Raw genomic sequence first — 26,005 nt, forward strand, 5'->3', positions numbered from 1 at the left:
TCGCGTACCGGGGCGTTCCCCGGGAAGCGCTCCATCAAAAAAAGGTGGGAAAGTAATTTACAGAAAAACTACTGGAGACACTTTCACTAAATATAGATTAGCTCATACTACATACCAATCCCTACCATTTTCACAAATTTGATTGAAATTCCATTTAGCCATTTAGCCTTTAGACCTTTCTAAATACTGTGAGGTAAATTACTTCACAGAACACATCTGAAGTGTTGGAATTGACAACCAATGAAAATGTTACTTTCATTTTCTACTTTTTTTACCTGACATTTGATTCGTTATATACCTGAATATATTTAAAGGAAGAGAAGGGAACACAGCCATTTTGACTACTACTTCCTGGTGTACATTTCAATTGGATTTTCACTAATCACTTCAACTTCTTTGTAAAGGTAAGTTGTTATTTTAAAAACTGAAGTATATTGTGCACTATAAGTTAATATGGTAAACTTTTTCTGATAGGTATATACTATCCCTCTGTAGTAGTTATAGATTTATATAGACTTCTCTGTTATAGTTATGGATGGAGTTAGGTTTCTCTTGTATAATTATGAATTTACTTACGTTAAATCACATACACTTTTTTATATTCCTACTTCCACTCTGATACTATACACTGCCCAAAGATAAATTCACTGATAAAAACTGCCTATCTAAAATGAATCCCAACAGTGCCCTATCTCTACTAATATATTTTTTTTTTATCCAAATTTCAGGCCAAATGGAAGGCGAACACAAAGTTTCATTTCAAATTGTCCTGCAAGAGAGCAGCCAAGAAATAATTGATCCAAATTATATAGAATTTATGGATGAAACTTGGGACCAAGAACTACTGCAATGTGTGCAAGCAGTAGATGACCTCCTTCAAAATGAGGACATTTTACACACTCAGAGATTACAAGCTATGTTCAATGAAAATAACGACATTTCAGACAGTGAAATTTTAGAAAGTTTATTAAATTTTGAAACACAATCACAATAATAAATAATTGCTTAAAAAATAAAGAAATTAAAAAATAATCAACAAAACCAACAATCAATTAACATACAGTATTTGAAAAGTCTATCATTCTTTTTTCCTTATAGTACGCTCCCCAGAACACTTCCCGGTTCGCGGACCGGGCGCTCCCCACGCAAAAAAAAAAAATATTTTTTTTTTTTTGCCCTGCGGGGCCCTTTTAAAGCCTCCACATCAAACCTAGGGGGTCAGGAAGGATCTACTATGCCCCCTTATGGTCATTTCCCCCTTTGTTTTGGCCTCCTCTTGTCTCTCGATCCTACCGAGAGACAAGATGGCGGCCGCTCCGGACTGTTTAGAATGTTGACAGACACCGGAGAGCCAATCAGCTTCGCGAAGTTCCGTTACGCGTCAAGTACGCGAACCGGAGCGCTGCCCGGAGCGCGCTTACAGATATATATCTTTTTTTGAACGTTAATTTCTCAAAATCCACTGGAGCACATATATTGAGACCTAGCAAAGGCACATCGGGCTAACAGTCCCTACAATTTTGCCAAGTTTCGTGCAAATCCATTCCGCCGTTCGGCCTAAAAGTGAGGCCAACCGCCCTATGGAAATTAACATGGGAAAAACGCGTTTTGGGACCCCCCTTTTTTCTCGGCCCCCCCTTGACAAACACCCCCCAAATTTCCAGTGGCTGCTCAGAAACAAAATGTTCCATTTTCCTGAAAATTTCAGCCAATTCCGTCCACAAACGCCAAAGTTATTAGACATAGAATTTTCAAAAATCCTATAGAGAAAAAATCCTAACTATATATACCTACTGGCGACCGCCAGTAGGTAATATATATATATATATATATATATATATATATATATATATATATATATATTTATTTAAAGCCCCAGCGATTGTGAGTACCTTTCCAGAGAGTTCTGGGAATTGTAGTAAAATAACTGTGTAAGTTGACTACAAAGGACATTAGTGCTCAGGATTGGGGACAGCTGCACTCTAAATCAAGGAGGGGCCAAGGAGTTTTTAAAAATGGGGAGTAACCCAAGTCCGGTGAAACAGGCATCTGACGAAGACTGTGATGTCGAAATGCATTATGCCTGCCTGATGACATTAAAGTAAACCGAGTTTTTTGCATCATCCACGAGAGTCCTTTTTGGTTGCTTGCGCCGTGAGCGTCCATTTGAATTGATATATATATATATATATATATATATATATATATATATATATATATATATATATATATATATATTCACTGAAAAAACCATAGGTTATAGACCATATATAGTTAGGAATTTGCATTTACAAAACCTTGAAAATTCACTGAAAAAACCATAGGTTAGAGACCATATATAGTTAGCTGGACATTTTATTGACATAAAACCAATGAAATTCCATATATAGTTAGTTGCACTAACTATATATCGCGCACCCGCAATCCACTGCTGATGATGTCACATATTACATCATTCATGACATGGTCAGTGGCATCACTGATGACATCTCAAATGACATCACTGATGACATCACTGATGACATCTCAAATGACATCACTGATGACATCATCTAGTGTCTGTGTGTTTTTGTAAAGTTTAAATATGTTTTACATATTGAAGAATGAGTGGATGTATGGAAGACTGAGTGTGTGTGTGGCTGGCTGGGTGGTGTGTGACTCTGTGCATATCAATGTGTACTTGTATCAGTGATTGTATAAGAGAGTAAGTATGTGTTAGTATATGTGTGAAAAGTATGGTGTTCTGTGTTTAACTGTATAGATGAGGAAATCGAAGTGTGATTGATTCTTCACAGGACTGACTAGGTGTATGAGTGCATATGATAGTGTTGTAATAATGAGTGACTGTATGTATGAGTGATTGTATGGGTGAATGAGTGAATGTGTGTGTAGACGTAGGAATCAGTGAGTGCGTATGTAGTAACTGGTATTGGTGTGTCATGATGTCATCAGTGATGTCATTTGAGATGTCATCAGTGATGTCATTTGAGATGTCATCAGTGATGTCTTCAGTGATGTCACTGAAGTATGGTGTTCTGTGTTTAACTGTATAGATGAGGAAATGGAAGTGTGATTGATTCTTTACAGGACTGACTAGGTGTGTGAGTAACTCCATGGATGAGTGGCAGTGTGTGAGTGTCTGCATAGGTGTATGAGTGCATATGATAGTGTTGTAATAATGAGTGACCGTATGTATGAGTGATTGTATGGGTGAATGAGTGAATGTGTGTGTAGACATAGGAATCAGTGAGTGCGTATGTAGTAACTGGTATTGGTGTGTCATGATGTCATCAGTGATGTCATTTGAGATGTCATCAGTGATGTCATCAGTGATGTCATTTGAGATGTCATCAGTGATGTCATCAGTGATGTCACTGACCATGTCATGAATGATGTAATATGTGACATCATCAGCAGTGGATTGCGGGTGCGCGATATATAATTAGTGCAACTAACTATATATGGAATTTCATTGGTTTTATGTCAATAAAATGTCCAGCTAACTATATATGGTCTCTAACCTATGGTTTTTTCAGTGAATTTTCATGGTTTTGTAAATGCAAATTCCTAACTATATATGGTCTATAACCTATGGTTTTTTCAGTGAATTTCATTGGTTTTTTAAAAGCTAATATCTATAGCTGTAAAATATATTCTTTATTACGTGACGTATCACGTAGCCACGTGAGACGCCTCATGGCGCGTCGCATAACCGTGACGTATCGGCTCTGCAGCGCAAACAAAACCAGTAACGTAAGCGTGCCGGAGCACGCTTACAGATATATATATATTTTTTAACCTTAATTAGACAAAATCCACACGTGCACATATCTTGAGGCCTTGCAAAGGCACATCAAACAAACAGTCCCTACAATTTTGCCAAGTTTGCTGGAAATCTATTCCCTTAATTTTTTTTTTACTGTTTCTCTTGGTTTTCCCCTTGTTACGCTTACCGGGACGCTACCCGGTACGCGAACCGGACGCTCCAAAAACACAAGATGGCGGACTCCCGTTACGCTGCCGGTTAGCTGCCCGGTTCGCGTACCGGGAAGCGCCTCTACCGCGAAAAATCGCGGGGGACTTTAATATCCCCCTCATCAATCCTAGGGGGTCAGGAGGGGTTTACCTTGCCCCCTTTCCTTCATTTCCCCCTTCTTTTTTCACCACATCTTGTCTCTCGAACCTACCGAGAGACAAGATGGCGGCCGCTCCGGACTGTTTACAATGTTGACAGCTACGCTGCCGGTTAGCTGCCCGGTTAGCTGCCCGGTGAGCTGCCCGGTGAGCTGCCCGGTGAGCTGCCCGGTTCGCGTACCGGGACGCGCCTCTACGGCGTAAAATCGCAAAAAAAAAATTTGTTTTTATTTTTTGCCCCGCGGGGCACTTTAATATCCCCCTCATCAATTCTAGGGGGTCAGGAGTGGTCTACCTTGCCCCCTTTCCTTCATTTCCCCCTTCGTTTTTCACCACATCTTGTCTCTTGATCGTACCGAGAGACAAGATGGCGGCCGCTCCGGACTGTTTAGAATGTTGACAGACACCGGAGAGCCAATCAGCTTCGCTTCGCGAAGTTCCGTTACGCGTCAGGTACGCGAACCGGGGCGCTAACCGGAGCGCTGTCACAGATATATATTTTTTTTTCAACGTTAATTTCTCAAAATCCACTGGAGCACATATATTGAGACATAGCAAAGGCACGTCGAGCAAACCATATCTACAATTTTGCCCAGTTTCATGTCAATCTATTCAGCCGTTCAAGCTAAAAGTGAGTCCAACCGCCCTATGGAAAAATGAATGGGAAAAACGTGTTTTGGGACCCCCCTTTTTTCTCGGCCCCCCTTGACAAACCCCCCCCCAAATTTTCAGGGGCTGCTCAGAAACAAAATGTGCCATTTTCCTGAAAATTTCAGCCAATTCCGTCCACAAACGCCAAAGTTATTAGACATAGAATTTTCAGAAATCCCATAGAGAAAAAATCCTAACTATATATACCCACTGGCTATCGCCAGTAGGTAATATACATATATAAACATATATAATCTGCATATCTATATAAATATAAATGCATGCATACATATACATATATGCATACATATGCATGTTATTTACATGAAAGTTTTAAAAACACTAATAAAAGCAAAGCTAAAAAGCCACCTCATTACAAACAGAATGGCTTTAACTTAAACGAGGGCGAGATCTATTGCATTTTCAATGCTTGTTTACTTTGGTTCTACCAAGAAGGCATTCAGATGTGTCACACATTTGCCATAAATTCTGAATGTTAGCACTCTAGTTGCTCATTAGATCACTGTAGTAAAGCTAGTGCTCACCAGGGAAGTCTGCTGCTAATCATGGTTTGCAGCCATTTTCCCGCATTTTTTATCCCGCAGACTTTCAGTCCGCATACCATTATCCCGCAAGGTCATTGACCTCGCATACCATTATCCCGCATTGTTTCAAAACGCATGTGCATTTATCGCGCATGCCTTTACAAAGAATTACGTTTTAAAGGCATGTATGGTAAATGCATTTGCGTTGTGAAAACCACGATGACGAGAGAGGTAAGTGGGTTTGTGTTAATTTTTTCGTGGGTTAGTGATTGTGTAGTGTAGTGTAGTGTTGTGTAGTGTAGTGTTGTGTTAGTGTAGTGTAGAGTTGTGGTGGTTGTTTAGTGTAGGGTCATGCTGGGGGTAGTGTTTTAGGGTTTAGGGTTGTGTTGTAGTGTTTGCGTAGTGTAGGGTCATGCTGGGGGTAGTGTTTTAGGGTTTAGGGTAGTGTTGTAGTGTTTGCGTAGTGTAGGGTCATGCTGGGGGTAGTGTTTTAGGGTTTAGGGTTGTGTTGTAGTGTTTGCGTAGTGTAGGGTCATGCTGGGGCTAGTGTTTTAGGGTTTAGGGTAGTGTTGTAGTGTTTGCGTAGTGTAGGGTCATGCTGGGCGTAGTGTTTTAGGGTTTAGGATAGTGTTGTAGTGTTTGCGTAGTGTAGGGTCATGCTGGGGGTAGTGTTTTAGGGTTTTGGGTAGTGTTGTAGTGTTTGCGTAGTGTAGGGTCATGCTGGGGTGTAGTATTTTAGGGTTTAGGGTAGTGTTGTAGTGTTTGCGTAGTGTAGGGTCATGCTGGGGGTAGTGTTTTAGGGTTTTGGGTAGTGTTGTAGTGTTTGCGTAGTGTAGGGTCATGCTGGGGGTAGTGTTTTAGGGTTTTGGGTAGTGTTGTAGTGTTTGCGTAGTGTAGGGTCATGCTGGGGTGTAGTGTTTTAGGGTTTTGGGTAGTGTTGTAGTGTTTGCGTAGTGTAGGGTCATGCTGGGGTGTCGTGTTTTAGGGTTTTGGGTAGTGTAGTGTTTGCGTAGTGTAGGGTCATGCTGGGGGTAGTGTTTTAGGGTTTTGGGTAGTGTTGTATTGTTTGCGTAGTGTAGGGTCATGCTGGGGGTAGTGTTTTAGGGTTTAGGGTAGTGTTGTAGTGTTTGCGTAGTGTAGGGTCATGCTGGGGTGTAGTGTTTTAGGGTTTTGGGTAGTGTTGTAGTGTTTGCGTAGTGTAGGGTCATGCTGGGGTTAGTGTTTTAGGGTTTACGGTTTTGTTGTAGTGTTTGCGTAGTGTAGGGTCATGCTGGGGGTAGTGTTTTAGGGTTTAGGGTTGTGTTGTAGTGTTTGTGTAGTGTAGGGTCATGCTGGGGGTAGTGTTTTAGGGTTTAGGGTTGTGTTGTAGTGTTTGTGTATTGTAGGGTCATGCTGGGGGTAGTGTTTTAGGGTTTAGGGTAGTGTTGTAGTGTTTGCGTAGTGTAGGGTCATGCTGGGGTGTAGTGTTTTAGGGTTTTGGGTAGTGTTGTAGTGTTTGCGTAGTGTAGGGTCATGCTGGGGGTAGTGTTTTAGGGTTTAGGGTAGTGTTGTACTGTTTGTGTAGTGTAGGGTCATGCTGGGGGTAGTGTTTTAGGGTTTAGGGTAGTGTTGTACTGTTTGTGTAGTGTAGGGTCATGCTGGGGGTAGTGTTTTAGGGTTTAGGGTAGTTTAGTTGTTTAGTGTATGCTAAAGGCATATTTGTTCTAAAAGTTTTCGTTATTTTAATTTGCGGCCTAATAGTACATGCGGGATTTCGTCATATATTCGCTAATCATACTTTCTATGGCAAAATGAACCCCCTCATTTTGTTCCTTTTTAAATTAAATGTTTTAAGAGTTACCACTTTATTCCAATCAAGATGGCTTCAGGTGTGCCATACCTTTGTAATAAGTAGGACTGTTAGCACTCTAGTTGTTCTTTAGAACACTCTGGGACATTCTGTCATTGGGCTATAGTTGGGCTACATCTGGCTGATATTTGGGCTACATTTGTTTTTTTTGTCTCTGGTGGCCATCTTTGGGCTACATTGGGCTACATTGGGCTACATTGGGCTACATTGGGCTACATTTGGGCTCCAACATATATATAGCCCAATGTAGCCCAATATATATTTTTCAAAGTTAATTTTCGTAAAAACCACTGGAGCCTATATCTTGAGACATAGCAAAGGCACATCGGGCTACCAGTCCCTACAATTTTGCCAAGTTTGGTGTAAATCCATTCAGCCGTTCAGGCTAAAAGTGAGGCCAACCGCCCTATGGAAAATTGCATGGGAAAAACACGTTTTGGGACCCCCCTTTTTTCTCGGCCCCCCCTTGACGAAACCCCCCCAAATTTTCAGCGGCTGCTCAGAAACAAAATGTTCCATTTTCCTGAAAATTTCAGCCAATTCTGTCCTCAAACGCCAAAGTTATTCGACATAGAATTTTCAAAAATCCCATAGGAAAAAAATCCTAACTATATATACCTACTGGCGATAGCCAGTAGGTAATGTTGTGAGGTACTTGTAGCTCTCCAGCTACCTGTAAGTAGATCTCCTGTGTGCAGCCCTGTCTACTTAATTAGAAGCTTTTGTTAGGTTGAATTAATATATATATATATATTACCTACTGGCGGTCGCCAGTAGGTATATATAGTTAGGATTTTTTCTCTATGGGATTTTTGAAAATTCTATGTCTAATAACTTTGGCGTTTGTGGACGGAATTGGCAGAAATTTTCAGGAAAATGGCACATTTTGTTTCTGAGCAGCCCTTGAAAATTTGGGGGGGTTCGTCAAGGGGGGGCCGAGAAAAAAGGGGGGTCCTAAAACGTGTTTTTAACATTGAGTTTTCCATAGGGCGGTTGGCCTCACTTTTAGCCCGAACGGCTGAATGGATTTGCACGAAACTTGGCAAAATTGTAGGGACTGGTAGCCCGATGTGCCTTTTGTAGGTCTCAATATATGTGCTCCAGTGGATTTTGAGAAATTAACGTTTAAAAAAAGATATATATCTGTAACAGCGGGCCTGGCAGCGTCCCAGGACGCGTACTTTTCTCGCAACGGAGCTTTGTGAAGCGAAGCTGATTGGTTCTCCGGCGTCTGTCAACATTCCAAAAAGTCCGTAGCGGCCGCCATCTTGTCTCTCGGTAGGATCGAGAGACAAGAGGAGGTCAAAACAAAGGGGGAAATAACTATAAGGGGGCATAGTAGATCCTCGCTGACCCCCTAGGTTTGATGTGGAGGTTTTAAAAGGGCCCCGCGGGGCAAAAAAAAAACAAAATAATAATAATCGAACGGCTGAATGGATTTGCACGAAACTTGGCAAAATATTAGGGACTGGTAGCCCGATGTGCCTTTGCTAGGTCTCAATATATGTGCTCCAGTGGATTTTGAGAAATTAACGTTCAAAAAAAGATATATATCTGTAACAGCGCTCCGCTTCGCGTACTTTTCGCGTTACGGAGCTTTGCGAAGCTGATTGGTTCTCCGGCGTCTGTCAACATTCCAAACAGTCCGTAGCGGCCGCCATCTTGTCTCTCGGTAGGATTGAGAGACAAGAGGAGGCCAAAGCGAAGGTAGAAATGACCATAAGGGGGCATAGTAGATCCTTCCTGACCTCTTAGGTTTGATGTACCATTTTGCCAAGTTTGGTGTAATTCCGTTCAGCCATTCAGGCTGTAGACGTATGTAAATGTCCTATGGACAATTGCATGGGGAAAACACATTTGAAAGTGTTGAAATTTAGAACCAATTAAAATGTTACTTTGGTTTTGTATTTGTGTGTGATGAAAGTTAATTGGTTATGTATATATGTCAAATGAGAGGAAACCACAGCCATTTTGTGATACTACTGTCTGAGGTACATTTGTGAGGAATTTTTGGTGGTGAATTTCTGGTGTTTGATTTACACAGTACTAACACTTCTGCTACTTTTAAAAAGGTGAGTTGTTAATTTGTAAGGGGAACTATGTTGTACACTTGAAGATAATTTGAAAAATGTTTTCTGTTATTTATTTGCAGTCCTTCTGTTATACTAAATACTTGATAAAGTTAGTTTTATATTATGTATTACTAAAAACGATAAATGAAAGTGATTATTTTTTTCTGCAATTTACAGCAAGCAATTTCAAAATAAAATGGCTCACAATGAAGAGACCGTGGCAATTTCTTTTGAATTGTCCACTACATTGATTGAAATTGAGAGCACCAATAATGAAATATTGTCACAAGGAGGACATGACTTGTATGATTCCATTAGATTGATTGAAATGGACAGCACCAAGAATGAAATATTGTCACAAGGAGATGACTTGAATGATTCCACTACATTGATTGAAATTGAGAGCACCAATAATGAAATATTGTCACAAGGAGGAGATGACTTGTATGATTCCATTAGATTGATTGAAATGGACAGCACCAATAATGAAATATTGTCACAAGGAGGAGATGACTTGAATGATTCCACTACATTGATTGAAATTGAGAGCACCAATAATGAAATATTGTCACGAGGAGATGACTTGAATGATTCCACTACATTGATTGAAATTGACAGCACCAATAATGAAATATTGTCACAAGGAGGAGATGACTTGAATGATTTTTTTGATCAATCTCTTGATGGCGAATTTATCGAGTGTTTGGAGACCATAGAGTTACAAGAATCATCATTGGAGACTTTTAATGAGGACATTGCTGATGAGGACATGTTACTAGTTCTTTCAAATTTAGAAAATTCTGAAGAATAAATTTATATTTAGAAATCAAAAATTGTTTGAGACATTATTCATTTTTATTTTTAATTTATGAGGTTGTAGCGAAGTGATTGTAGTATAAAATGAGACTTCTAGTATAGAGTGCAACATTTTTATGTTACATGGTAAGTTTACTCATATTTACTTCCCTTCTGCCACTATATTATCTCCAATGTGTATTTGACATCTCTTCTTCATCTCCGGCCTCCTTTCTCTCACTGTGTGTCTCCGATGCATCTTATCGCTGCTATTTTGTGTAATTACAGAAGAGAGTAAAATAAAATAGTTCGGAACGTGAAAAGGGGGCAAAGTAGAGTACTCCTCACCCCCTAGGCCTTTTTAGGCGGTCCCAAAAGGATCAGTTTCTGCTTTCCTGAGAGATTATGGTATGAGTTCCATATACCACAATAACTTGCATTACAACATGCAAGATATCTATCTCCTATTACCAACTTTTGGAGATATTCGCGCTAAGCGCGAATATCTCCAAAAAGTAACACCTGCCCTGAGCAGTTCTTAGCCATGTTATCCAATGGGAGGTGGATAACATGGCTAAGAGCATTAGCTCGGTAATGCATGAATATCGCTGAGTTTTTAGCGATATTCATGCATTGCGGCCGTTTATTATCGCATTTGCGATAAACCTTGATAATAGCAAGGTTTATCTTCGATAATTTCTTACGATGCTTAGTGGTAAAAAATTGGTTGGTAAGCATCGTTAGCGATAAATATCGCTTAACTTTGGTAATATGCCCCAACGTCTGTTAACGTTCGATTCGAAGGAAATGAGGAAGTGTTGAAAAACATTGTCTGCGCCATCTTGCCTTTTTTGAAATGCCACACTTTTGTCGTGCACGGCAGCCATTTTAGATGTCTTGACCAGACCCACTCTCTGCACGCTGTCGATTCGTAGCATGGCTCCTCACCCACGCAAGCATCTTCCCTAGGCACTGGTCACCACCGCTCTCTGTCTTATGCATGGGCAATAAACCTCCCCCCATCTGCGCTGCTCTTCCCTGAGAATCACACTCTGTGCCCGCCCGACACCTCCCTTTCGCCCTATTCACTACCGCACCCTCTGACACTCCTCTTTCTCTGTGTCCGATTGTCCAGGCTATCAGCTAGCCCTGCAGATGTAGTTTATGGCCCCAGCTGTAAAGAATCACCCCTCTTCAAAGGAGTTATAGTAGATCAAGGCCCACACCCGATGAGATCCGTCACACCACACGTGTTCCTACTATCTGAAAACCATCCTGTATTGTGATTGGGGAGGGGACCGAGCCTGAAGCGGAAGATTCCAGGAATGACTCTTTGTACATCAAAGTTTTTACAATTATGTGTCACATTAAAAATATATAGCACTCCAACAAAGTAGTAGGAATATAAAACTTTAATAACATATAAATATACACAAGAAAACAAAAACAGTAAAAACATTTAAACAACGAAGAGACCGTGGCAATTTCTTTTGAATTATCCAATAGATTTATTGAAATTGACAGCACCAATAATGAAATATTCTTGTCAGTAGCGGTCTGTTGTGCGAATAGTTCCAAGGCAGCAGAACGCGCTGAAATCTAGATGGCACGAAAGTGATGTCTAGTAAGTTGCCGCCCAGCAAAAAACGGCATGGGGCGCCGCGGGGGTGAGTGAGTCCAGTAGGCACCACAGCTATTCTTACCGGCATTGCAGAATTACTGCTGGGGACAATGCCTGTGCTGTAGCAGGGTCACAGCAGAAACAAAAAGGATTCTGTTGAAGATGTTGTTGGTTTTCAATTTGAAAACAGTTCTGGTGTCAACTGCTATGCTAATGTAGTGGTTAATGTTTTGTTTTCTCTAGAAAATGTAAAAGAGAGGCAGTCCAAAGTTCCGTTAAAAGGGCAAAGGAAAGGATCGGTGGTTTGAACTATCAGTCAAAAAGGGGAGGGGGTGCAATAATTTTTCCTACCGGGTCACACTGTGCTTTCACCGGAAGTGAGGTCTGCAGGATTCTAGTAATTCAAAGTGAGGCTGGCGCCAGCATGGGAGCGCCGACGTCCCGCGGATACAGTTTCGTCACTCCACGGGCGATCATGGCAGTCATTCCCCATCGGGGGTCGGAGACTCCCGCGGCTCCTCTAGAATCTTCAAGGTCGTGGAGGACTACGGTGGTGGAGTCAACCAGTGACCGGGCCATTTCTTTATGCTGGGCCCGCTCTTGCCAGGTCGACCGCCATTTTGAGAGTTCGGCAGCTACCGGCGATCGCGGGGTCACATGAGCGGACGGGCTCCACCCTGCCGGGCGAGACGTTGCAGCATCGCCACAGTGGAAGAACCCTTTTCCGGGCGCCTGGAGCGCTGAGGGTGCAGCTGGGAAGCCTCCACCTGGGGAGGCGGGAGAGGCCTGTTCGCACCGTCTCTCCCTCCCAGTGCACCCCACGGCGTCTCGCTTGAGATTTGTTATGGCCGGACCAGGCGATGAGGACGAGGGGGGGGGGGTCAGAGGCATGTGCAAGACATCCCCCCCCGTGTTGTCGCAGCCATTATAAAAGAAAGAAGTGTCCCGTCCGTCTTCGGGCCGGGCTTCCGGTGGATGTCGGCCGGACACCCCTGGCTCTGGCCCCATGAACGGGTTTCTTGGTTTATCGGCTGCAGCCGGATCCCGTCGGCCTCGGCCCCCCGACCGTTGGTGGTCGGACCGGAAGAGCATGTGGCGGGACTACCTGCAACTCTCAAGGGCCACCGCGGCCGGACTGGGAGAGAGAGGGGAGGGTCGAGGAGACATTCCCCCCCCCTGCAACTGTTCAGCGTTGTAAAGGCAATCCCCTGGCCGGGTCCCGCTGGCCTCGGCCTCTCCTCCGGCTACACCCTACGTTAGGATCTCCTGGCCGAGGCGTGGCAGCAGGACCTGCCTTATATGGGCTGCTCCCGGCTGGGCGTAGCCGGAACCCTGCCCCACCTTGGAAGTTTCCAGAGTGGGGGTGGATGTTCTACTGACTTGCATTTTCCCTAGTCTATCGATTTTTTTGGCGTGGCAGGCGGTGGGACAGCGAGGGGTGATTTGGTTTCTCTTACTGTTTTTCTGGTCTCTCACCACTGGCATATTTTAACGTTTTCTTGTTTCTAGGACATTAATAGGTTTTATCATTACGTTATGTTATCGTTTCTTTGTTCGTTGTTTAATAAAAGTTCATGTTCATCAGTGGCCTACTGATTTTCGTTTTCCTATTTTTTTCTTTCCAGGTTGTTTCATGGTAAAGTTTCTGTTAACAGGATACAGTGATCACTTCGTTATTATTGCATATGTCCTTTTCACTAGGGGTGCTCTCTGGTCGGGCCAGATGACGTATCTCTAGTAAATGGTCCGGGTGAAAAAGGTGCATCAATCAGTGGGGAGTAGATAGGCATGACAGATTACAACGGGGGAGAACGGTCCGCATTACGTACCCTTTCACTACTTGCAAAGATTTTCCTACGTTTATTTGCAAACAGGGAATACCTCCAAAAAGAACTAATTCCCAAACAGTCAATGTTCGGACAATCAATCAATCAATGAGGAATGAAATAGGTACGACGTGTTAAAGGCTTGCGTTACCTACCCTTCACTATCTGCAAAGGGAGAGAGAATATTCCTATTCTTCCTCGTTTGCAGGTAGAGAAGATCCTTAAGAGAATTAACTTTGAACAATTCAATGCTCGATTGAAACAATCAACAAGGGGTACTGTGAACACAAATGAACGCCGCTTATATACATACGCATTGCTATTTTCAACAGGTTGTTCCTAATGTTTCTATTTTAGCGAGGTCAAAAAGAGATCCCATTAGTGGCCTACTGATTTTGCTCGATTCCTTTTGTTTTTTTACACGATTTTTCGCTATCTGCAAAGACTAAACAGAGTATTGCGACTCTGTGCTTGTTTGTAAATAGAGAATGAACCAAAGAGAACAATCAATCAAATGGAGAGAGAATCAGGCACGACGGATTACAAAGGGGGCAAAGGGCTGCGTTAACTACCCTTCACTATCTGCAAAGAGAGAGTACTCCTAATAGAAATGAGGGGTGGGGGGCAGCATTCAAAGCAGATCAGTGTGCATAAACACGAAAATGTTTTTACTTACCACGTACTTGACATTCGACAGCTTATGATATTTGCTATTAAAAAACCATTGAAATTCACTGAAAAAACCATAGGTTATAGACCATATATAGTTAGGAATTAGCATTTACAAAACCTTGAAAATTCACTGAAAAAACCATAGGTTATACACCATATATAGTTAGGAATTAGCATTTAAAAAACCTTATTTTACTCACACAAAACCATTGAAATTCCATATATAGTTAGTTGCACTAACTATATATCGCGCACCCGCAATCCACTGCTGATGATGTCACATATTACATCATTCATGACATGGTCAGTGACATCACTGATGACATCACTGATGACATCTCAAATGACATCACTGATGACAACATCCAGTGATTATGTGTTTCTGTAAAGTTTAAATATGTTTTACATATTGAAGAATGAGTGGATGTATAAGTGTCTGAATGAAGGTTTTAGTAGGTGCGTGATTGACTGTATGAGTGAGTGATTAAATGCGTCTTACTAAATGCACGGGTTAGTGACTAAACTGTCTGAAAGTGTGCATCAGTATGTCTGTTGTTGTGCAAGCTGCTGCATGTGTTGATCAGTAGCTATATAAGTAGCTATATGGGTTATTGATTGGTTGCACAAGTATTTGTATGGGAGACTGAGTGTGTGTATGGCTGGCTGGGAGGTGTGTGACTCTGTGCAGATCAATGTGTACTTGTATCAGTGATTCTATAAGAGAGTAAGTATGTGTTAGTATATGTTTGAAAATGTAAGGTACTCTATGTTTAACTGTGTAGATTAGAAAATGGAAGTGTGATTGATTCTTTACAGGACTGACTAGGTGTGTGAGTAACTCCATGGATGAGTGGCAGAGTGTGAGTGTCTGTATAGGTGTATGAGTGCATCTGATAGTGTTGTAAAGATGAGTGATTGTATGTATGAATGATTGTATGGGTGAATGAGTGAATGTGTGTGTAGACGTAGGAATCAGTGAGTGCGTATGTAGTAACTAGTATTGGTGTGTCAATGGTTTCAAAAATGATACTCTGTATTTAACACTGGGTGTAACAGAGGTTATATTAAAGTGTGAGGAGATGCATTGTATTGTCACATTAATGATATCATCATTGATGTGACCATTGATGTCAAATGAGATATCATCAGTGATGTCATTTGAGATGTCATCAGTGATGTCATCAGTGATGTCACTGACCATGTCATGAATGATGTAATATGTGACATCATCAGCAGTGGATTGCGGGTGCGCGATATATAGTTAGTGCAACTAACTATATATGGAATTTCAATGGTGTAGTGTGAGTAAAATAAGGTTTTTTAAATGCTAATTCCTAACTATATATGGTGTATAACCTATGGTTTTTTCAGTGAATATATATATATATATGTCTACTTAATTAGAAGCTTTTGTTAGGTTGAATTAATATATATATATATATATATATATTAATTCAACCTAACAAAAGCTTCTAATTAGGTTTAATTAATTATTATATATATATATATATATATATTAATTCAACCTAACAAAAGCTTCTAATTAAGTAGACAGGGCTGCACACAGGAGATCTACTTACAGGTAGCTGGAGAGCTACAAGTACCTCACAACCTACTCGCTGGGTGATAAGGAAGAAGCTTTGTTTTCAGAGACAGAGGAATTTTCCTTAATTTAGCAAAGGTGTCTTACATGTTATTCAGGACTGCCTTAGAGTTCAAACGTCTGTGCTATCCCCTAGGGTATTGTCTAACTGATTAAACATGCCCTAAGGCTGCCATGTCAGTCCCATCGAGTAACGGCAAGAAATAGGGAACACCGCAATCTAATTCCACCCAAATACTCTCCAATCTACTCGACAACCTGCCGTGCCCGTCATCTGAAGTATACGTTTGCAGGGATTTTCAGTGTTCAGACGTCTCTTTGGTTATTTAGTTATTTTTTTCTTGAGTTATGCAGCAAATCTGATTCTTGTAAACTGCATGAAAGAAGTACCTTACTTTACTGTCTTTCACTCAGCATGCCTCTCCTTTTTTCTCATCTATTTATTACATCCTCTTTTCTTTGCTTTTGTATTTTTTCATGCTGTCACTGCTCCACCTAAGTAGACACAACATTATTCAGTGAAGTGGGCTGGTCAAATGAAATCTCCACGACTTCTAACCCTGCGTGTGGGAACTTTCTGCAGGGAGAGTTTGCAAAGTTCACTAGGGAATTGATCCTGCTGCTAGAGAGCTCGAGAGAATCAATGGTGGATCATTAGCAACAAGTGGGAATGGAGGATGGTTCAAAATCTCTGATGCAGTCAGGGGCAACTCCTCCGTTTGAATGAAGGAGTATCACCCACAAACAAAAATGGCCCCAAAAAACCCCAGAGATGTTAAATAAAATGGTAATAAACTTCATTTATTACTATTGTATTTTTCATCCACCCATCCCAAACTGAATGTAAGGACGGAGTGGGGCCTGCTAGGTGACAGCAGCAGGGAGTAGGGAGGCCGGTCTGGGCAGCTCCAAGTGTGCATGTCACTTTGGCCGGTCATCTTGCAACAGCCATCCAGACATGCCCACTTTGAACCCTCTAACCCAGCTGGGTTAGACCAAGGCCAGCGCCCCAGTGCCCTCGGGAGCACTGAGAGAGGCCTCTCCCTTAAATCCTGGTGCTGCCGTCATGCTGGTTAGCAGCATGAGAGCAGCGCCAGGATTGGTTTGGGGAGCTGTTGAGGGTCCAGCGCTGTAGGCAGAGCTGAGCAGAAGAAACCCGCACTGGAGCGACGAGGACCATCGTGCAGGTAAGTGCCATTTTATTTATTAATTTTATCATAATTTGTGCATATATAGTCGCCCAGCCATTTGCCCACCCCCACCCCTCTCCAGTGCTGCCAGCCGGCACTGGATGCTTCAGACATACTCGGAAAGTCTTTATTCGCATGAGTCTTAAGCCATGAGCAATACACCTAACAGCGTGTGAAAGCTCTACTGTTTTCAGGCAATTGCATTTAATTACATTGATTTGTTTAAAATTAAATAAAATACACGCGCATTTAACTCAGAACATAGGGTCCAAAATAATAGTAAAACAATCCATTTCTTTGGTTGAAGCCAGTAGGCATGTCTTTAAGGTGTTATCTTTGCAAAGAACATTCCGGCATGTCTTTGCATGCAATTTGTATGCAATTACGCATGCAAGCCAGATCCATTTGATTTGTCAACGCTTGTTTTTTGTTTGGAACAAGAAATGCTTCTAATGTAACTTGTGTGTAGCTTTTCATTTTTTCCTCTGACGGAAGAAAGAGTCATCGTAGGTGGTGGGCGCTCCCTTAGCCTCAAGGCTGGCTTCTTGTGTACCCTACTGCATCATGTTTGTGTGGGTGGAAAAAGCATATTTCAGAAAAACCCTGCTATACTGCTATACAGTCAAATACAATCGTCATTGGCACTGTTGTGCAAGGTAATAAGGAACGCAATAAAACACACATTTTCTTCAGAAAGATGGTTTCCTTTTTTTAATTAACATTTGTATTACAAGAATAATTTGTCTTGCAAATTTTATTGGTAGGACAGTTTTGTGATTTCTTTTGCTTTGTTTGAACAGGTTAAAACGAGGAACTGGGGCGTGCTTGGTCTTTCAAAATGTGACATATAACAGCCACGCTGAGGGTAATGTATTCTTTGCTAATGAAGAACATTTTCATATCCAATCTCACAATTCTGTTTCTATGGAAACAGAAGAACCCCCTGTATTTGCTTTCAGTGCCGGGTGTTTGCTTTCTCAAGCCTGCAGCAGAGGAGCTAATACTTTGCAAACAAGAGAACTTCCCAGTCAGAAATGTACTCTTGTTTTTCTGATCACTTTTCAAAACTAATGGGATATGGAAGAGGTAAATGGCTGTTTGATCAGTCCAGAGAAAGTGGATGAACTGGGCCCTGGCACTTTAGTAGAAAAATCCCCTGCAGTTTGTTTCCTTAATATTGCCTCTGCCTGTCCAGCTTTTCCAAAGAATCATAATTGGTGCCTGACTCGATAACAGCTACTTCTTCCAAACACCATTGACATACTGAACTAATTTTCAAATGATGCACTTTAGATATTTACTGGTCCAACGCACCATTAACCTACAAGTGAGCAACATTAGTTGGTAAAGGAAAGCCGGTGAGGCACGGGTGGTGAGGCATATGCGTCAATTGCTGAGGGCACTTCTGAGTTCATCGAGATGCCCCTCAACTGTGCGCCTGTGCACCAGAGGAAACTGGGGGCTGTGCTGTAACTACATTGGAGACATGTTGGAGCTAAACCCATGGAGGAGCGGAAGCATCTAGTCATGCATGAGTCAACCAAAGGATAGACGTTGTAGCCGCATTCTGTAACCAGCGTGAAACCCTGCAGCTGACTGCAGTGGAGAGTGACTTTGGTCTGTGCCTTTGTGGTGTCAGAACCAGAGCATGTTATTCCTTAGGCCTGCAGGGCACACGGAAGGAAAAGTCATACTAGGATAGGAAGAATTGGTGGAGAGGGAGGTGGGTGCAAAGTAAGTGATGGGTGCATAGTAATAACATGTGATTCTCTCTCTTTTGTGTGCTGGTGTTTCCTTGTAGAATGAAAGAGCGAGGAACAAGGAAATGCACATCTTTTAAAAGGATATAGGGGCATATTACCAAGGGCCATTATCGCCGCCTTAGCGGGACTTTTTCCCGCTAAAGTGGCGATAATTTTATCGCCCTATTACCTAGCTGTCGCTAACACCAGTTAGCGACAGCTAGTAGGAGATAGCGATCATCTTGGGGCCCACTTTGCATGTCAGCGATATTTATCGCTAATGACATGCAAAATGGGCGTGCCAAGATGTTAGTGACTGGAAACAGTCGCTAATATCGCTATCTCCAATTATCAACAAAGCCTTACTTTTGGAAATATTTGCGCTAAGCGCGAATATCTCCAAAAGATAACGCCTGCCCAGAGCAGTTCTTAGCCATGTTATCCAATGGAGGGTGGATAACATGGCTAAGAGCATTGTCACGATAATGCATGAATATCGCTGATTTTTCAGCGATATTCATGCATTTCGCAGGATTTTTACCGCTTTTGAGATAAACCTTGATAATATCAAGGTATCTCAGCGGTAAAAATCGTCGGAGCACGGCAATATCATTTTAGCCGCTAACCATGCATAGCGATAATTATCGCTATTGCTTGGTAATATGCCCCATAGTTTTTTTAGATCACACACTTAAAATCTAGCATTTTTTCAAAGATGAGCTACTTTGCTCTGCACAGCTGTCACGTCTCTCCTAGCTGGCTCCTCAGGTTATCCCTCAAGCAAACTTCCTTGCATGATCTTTATTCTTGGAACCCTTGCTTTAGAAGGGGGACTGATAAGTCCATGAAAATGGATATCAAGGAATTACTCCACTTACTCTATGGCTCAATTTTGTTTTTGGGATATTTATAAGAGCTTTGAATGAATTATTTGTACTAGACCCCCTCAAGAGACACACTCCACGGTTTACACCCGTTTACTTCAGAATGTGTTCCATTAGAACACACGTAAACTTACCTCTTCTATTGGATGTAGTGCAGATAGCTCACGCGGTGGGTAAATAATGTGCTCGTAGAGGAACCTCTGTCAGTTTCAGCGCCAGGATACCCGCGGGGTCATAGTGCGCTTTAGAAATTCTGGTTACATTACATTACATTAGACACGTCCTGACCTGTCCACTATTTCAAGTTTTAAAATGCCTTTTTCATACTCATTGATTACATTTAAAAAACTGTGTTTCCTCTTTACTGAAGCCCCCTGTATCCTCATGCTGAACTGTCAATGGTATTCCTTGTTTCATTCATGCCAAAGACGATGATGAGGAAGATAACATCTTCCCAATCATGTTCCCATATTAGGCCCTGGCCCCTTATGACAATACTGAAAAGAATTAGACCAAAGAAGACCACTCACACCATGGATATAAACACAAATTTCAAAAGGCCCCATTATCTTTCCGTGCTCTTATTACACCACCTTCAGTTGGCATTAATACTTAGGGGTAGATTTTCAAAACGTTTGCCCTGGTTTAGCGGCAGAAAAGTGACGCTAACCAGCACAAATTTGGGTTTTGCTATTTTCGTTCCAGCGCAAAACTGTTTTTGCGCTTGAAAGTACCGTGTAAGTAGCGTAAAAAAGTGCCAAGCACTGCTTTGCGTTCCTTTGCGCCGAGGAGGCGTGACATGGATGGTACATGGGCGTTCCCATGTTACCACCCATGTCTTTTGACGCAAAACCATATCTACAAATCTTTGTAAACATGGTTTTCCGCCAAAAGTTAGCGCCCCTTCAAAGGAGGCGCTAGCATGAGAAATGCTTTAATTTCTCCGTGTTTCTCCGAATTTCCATGCGTGCTGCACTCTGCAGCATGTAGGCAAAGTGGGAAAAGTTGTGCATTGTGCCTTGCATAGTGTTTTGCACAGGAAGCGTATCCTTCCCGTACAAAACCTATGCTACACTCATGCACACACCCTAGTGCTGCGGCGCTAAGGTGTGTGCATGGCGCATGGCAGCTGAAATCAGCACCAGCGCAAGGGAAAGGGCAGGAGAGAGCCATATCTTTGAAAATATGGATCTGTCCTACTCCCTCCTGGTCGCGCAACACAGAATAGCCTCGTGGGGCGCTGTGCTGCATTGCGCGACTTTTTTGAAAATCTCCCCCTTAGTGGTTTATTTTAACATAAATCCTCTCACCGGTATCTCACATACAGATGTTAAAACTCGTAGGACAATCTTTTTTCGCAAATGGGTTCTTTACTGGCCAGAGTTTTGTAAAATGCAAAAACACAAAACACTCATAATACAAAAATACAAGACACCATTGCAAACAAATAGAGGTTGAACATAAAAGAAAAAATACTTCAAACAATCAAAGCCACTCGACATCATACATTGACTTATTTGTGCATATATTTAAACACGTGGAATAAAATCAATATTTGACACAGTTACACCATTTATAAATGTCGAACATTTAAAGGGTAACATACGTGAAAATGAACATTAAATAATATATAATTAAATGTATCCCATATGCTAGTATATTGTATGGGGCCTTTAAGATTGGGGTAGCACATTGATTCAAATAGTACCTTTAGTGATAGAGCGTGCTTTAATTTATTTGATACTATACTGATTCAATCACTTTTTACACATTTATTTGAAAAAAAAAATAATGGAAGCATGTAAATTAAGTCATGTTAATCCTACTGATATTAATCGATTTATTAGGGATTACCATAATAATAATAATAAAAATAATAATACTGAGTTTATAGAGCACCTGGTTACACTAGCCAGTGTGTCCCCGCGCTATTAGTGGCCTGAATGATCCCTAGTGCAACTCGTGAAAAAAATATAATTTAATATTTGGGGAACAAGTGTGTCTTGAGTTCTTTGCGGAAAACTTTTTCGGACGGCTCCGTCCAGAGTCTGAGAGGGAGAGTGTTCCAACTCCGGGCAGCCAGGAGGCGGAAGGATCTACCGCCCATCCTGGCCCTGCAGGTCTTCGGGATACACATTAACCCAGTGCCCTCCGACCGGAGGAGCCTAGTTGGTTTATACAATGTGAGCAAATTCCGCAGGAAGCTAGGGCCCTTACCGTGAGCGATCCGATGGCCTATACACAAGATCTTAAACTGGACACGCTCTTTAATTGGTAACCAATGAATCGTCCCCAAGGCCTTTTTGGAGGAAGATCTTTTTGGCAACGTCAGTACTAGGCGTGCAGCAGCATTTTGGATACCTTGCAATCGTTGGAGGCATCTCACGTTAGCTCTCAAATATAAGGCATTCCCATAGTCCAGCCTGGAGGTCACCAGGGCATGGACCAGGACCCTCCTTGCTGACACTGGGAGCAGATCGAGTGTCTTTCTCAGACAACGGAGAATGCCAAAGCAAGTACCGGCTACACGTCTAGTGTAATACTCGAAAGATAGTTTTGAGTCCATACAGATACCCAAGTTCTTGACCTGATCTTTAGGTTGGGGTAAGGGGCCCAAAGTCTGGGGCCACCATGCGGATGTCCAAACAGACGGAGACTTGCCTACGATAAGCACCTCTGTCTTGTCTCCGTTTAATCTGAGACAGTTGTTTGACATCCAATTAGCCGGGTCTTGCAGGCAGGATGTAAACTGACTAGCTGCCTGCTCAGCTGGCTGTGAGAGAGCTACAACCAGCTGAGTATCGTCCGCGTAGGTCACCACAACAACCCCATGTTTCTCCGCAATTGATGCCACTGGGGCAACATAGAGGTTGAATAAAGTGGGACTGAGGCTAGAGCCTTGGGGAACTCCCTGGTTCAGGGCGATAGCTCTGGACCTATGGGGCCCCTGCTCCACACAGAAACTGCGACCAAGGAGAAAAGACTTCAGCCATTGCCACGCTTTACCAACAACTCCTCCCTCTCCCAGGCGCTGAACCATTTCCCTCAAATCCTTAAATTCCGCAGACAGATTTCGACCTTTTAAGTGGCTCTATAGATTTGTTGAAGGTCTTCCTCAGGGCTTACAGTTGGAGGTGATACTGTCTTTTTATAAATTGGGTCAGCCTCGCCACATAAACATTTTCAGGCATCCTTCTTATGGATTGTCCTCACTATCAAACCCATGTACAGAAATTATAGTAATCAGGCTTCAGTCCTCCATATGTGAGTAGACACCTCTACTTGTGTAGAGCAGTAAAAAACTGCTTCTGTCAAATTTCCAAACCTTACTGAAATGGTCTTCATATGGTACTGACCGGTTCATGGAAAATCAGTATCCTTCGGCTAAAGCCCGGAAGGTGGGTCCCATGGTTCCGATATCTAGAATCCAGGTGGCGTCTGTTGTCAAGTCTGTCATGCAAGGCTTTAGCCGAAGGACAATGTTTTCCAAGAATAGTCATTTAATTATGTTTTCCAGCTAGTCTGATTCCTGGGATACAGTATTAGGATTTTAATCTGTACTCTGGTTTTTACATAGGACAATAGGACAGCTAGGCCTGTGGCAATGGAAAATACCTTTTGAGTGCTAGATACTGTATCAATCAATCAATCAGGGGAATAATAAGCGCACTACTCACCCGTGAGGGTCTCAAGGCACTGAGGTGGGGGGGGGGGGGCAGCAGTTCCGTATTAATCAAAGAGCCAGGTCTTCAGCATCTTCCTGAAGGTGTTCAGGGAGGGGGCACATCTGATGTCAGTGGGGCGCTCGTTCCAGGTCTTGGCCACGATGTAGGCGAAGGATCTTTCCCCTGCTCTGGCTCTGTGGATGTGCGGGGTTTCAGCGAGGAGGAGGTTGGTAGAGCAGAGGTTGCGTTTGGGCACGTGGAGGGTGATTCTGTTGTTGAAGTATTGGGTTCTGGTGTTGAGTAGACATTTGTAGGCGTAGGTGCCGGGTATGAACGGGCAGAGGTACAGGGAGGCGCTTAGAGTAGATGAGCCAGAAGGGGACATGGCTCTGGAAGCGGTATAGTAGAATCAGTATGCGAAAGTCGGTGGCCCTGCAAAAGTAAAGCTATCAGGGTCTGTGATAAGGCAAGCCAACGGTGTGTGGTAAAAATGACTTAACTAAGGACTTACTAGGGTCGGGGTCCTCGAAGAAGCGTCAAGCCAATTAAGGTCAATGTGGGCGATCGTTTTGATTAAAGCAAAATTGCCTGAAGAGAAAGAAGGTGGAGGAAGAGGTCAAGGGGGGTCAGAGCTCGCAACTAGTGAACCGCTTATTCAATCATGTTAGGACTTGACAAGAATATCATGCAGGGTCGCACAGTCACGACAGGAAGGTGAGCCTGCAGTGTTCAAACAGGCAGCCATAAGGAGATATGTGTTGCCTGATTGGCTAGAGAAGTCACATGGTCATAGTAGAAATGAAGGAGGGGTGCGGAGTTAGTAAAAAAGGCAGCCATCTTGAGATGGTCATGGTGAGTGAATATGAAGGGCGGAAAAAACGCTAAAGGGGCGGGCATACAAAATGCAAAACAACATTAAAACCAATAATACACATGAGACAAAAATTCAGGGAGTTAAAAGTACACGGAGCAATTTTCAAGCTCTGGTTCTAGTATGCTGCAGCAGACAGCATTGTGGATTGTTTATATCAGAGAGTTCCAATCCTCGAGAAGGTTCAGGCCAGAGTTCAAGCTATCGGTTTTCAGAATCCATTTAAGTTCCTCTCTATTTAGGATCCTGGTAAGGTCGCCACCCCTTGGAGGTAAAATAACCTGACAAATCACGGTCCAACGAATGTCATTTTCAGTGTGTCCTTTTTCAGTGAAGTGCTTCCAGAGCCATGTCTCCTTCTGGCTCGTCTACGGTAAGCGCCTCTCTGTATCGCTGCCCGTTCATACTCGGCACCACGCCACATTCTTAATGCCGCTATTCACGTCAGCAAGTTCACGCTAAATCTGTTTGTCCGTATTAACTTTCGTGTTCGTTATACCCGCCACCCGCACTTTGTCTCCTTGCGTGCTCATACCTGTCACTACCAGTGCGTAATTCCACCGGCACCTCTTCTGTTTTCTCAGTAATTAATCTTAACTGATCCTCCACGTACCAGGAACACGCACCACTTTTAGTTTTAATACAGTAAGATAACCACTCTGCGTCTCAACAGAACGTTCTATCCACTCGATTTTGCAGTACTTTATCTCTTGGGTAGATCATATGTCTTGTGCAATTGTCTGCTTGGTTGACCTAGCCACATTACCTTGTTATAGTTTGCATGCCCATTCACAGGCAATTAACGAAACAGACACTCTGTAGAAGAACGGCCTTTCCGACTTACTTACCTTACTGGTTTTTTGTTGTCCCTTCCTTCCCTTTCTTTTCCCCTAGGTAAATGAGGCTTGTAACTGTTAGGCATTTATTACATGTCCTGATGATGATCCACATATTGGTTTAGTTGGATCAAAACGCCGTCGACAAAATTGCCCACCTTATACATTTATGAACCTTGATGTCACTTAAAATGTAAAGGTGATTAATGTTCTGTTTGACATTTGAAACTGTACAAATAACAGAACCGTAAGCTTTTGCCTAAAAGCCCTTTGTGTTTTACGTTTCCCAACTGTATGTTTCATGAATGCTAAGTAGGGTACAGGCTTGTGCCCCACCTTGTAAATTGCTGCTAAAATTGTTGATACTACTAAATGAGTAAATATTAGACCTCTGTCCGGCTCGACATGTCATATTAATATAGAAATGACTGTGTCTATATTTATTAGATTTTATTCCTGTACTTGTAAAGGAACACTGTTTTAAAAAATAGAATCTACTCCCAAGGTCCCTTGCCGACTTTATTGGGTGCCCTTGTTGTCTTCAAATATATCAGGATATATAGGGCACACCTCAGTTCCCTTTGTGTGTGACCGTCTAGAGAGAATGCACAAAGCCCAGCTGTCATCCAACACAGACGTGCATTCTAGGGACAGGCAGAAGCACAGAATGTTCAAAGAAAGAAAATTGCTAATTTCTAAAAGTGACATTTTCAGACCTGCAATTTAAAAACCAACGTCACTGAAAGATGTGTTTTAAATCGTGAGTCCAGAAACACCAAACTTATTGTTTCTATCTTTTTCCAAGTAGAAGTTACACTTGCAAAGGGTCACAAGGCAGCTCCAATGCTAATTTATGGTGGAGAGATAGGCCTTGCTTTAGTGAAAAATGTTTTTAGCTGTTTTTCACTACCAGGACATGAAAAACTCCAAAGTACATGTCTCACCTTTAAAATAGACTGCACCCTGCACATGGGGGTGACTTAGATGTAATAAAAGGGCAGGTTTGGGCCTGGAATATAGGTGAACTTGCCAGGTCGACATGGCAGTTT

The sequence above is a fragment of the Lissotriton helveticus genome, chromosome 1_1, assembly GCF_964261635.1.
Source record: "Lissotriton helveticus chromosome 1_1, aLisHel1.1, whole genome shotgun sequence".
Lineage (NCBI taxonomy): Eukaryota > Metazoa > Chordata > Amphibia > Caudata > Salamandridae > Lissotriton > Lissotriton helveticus.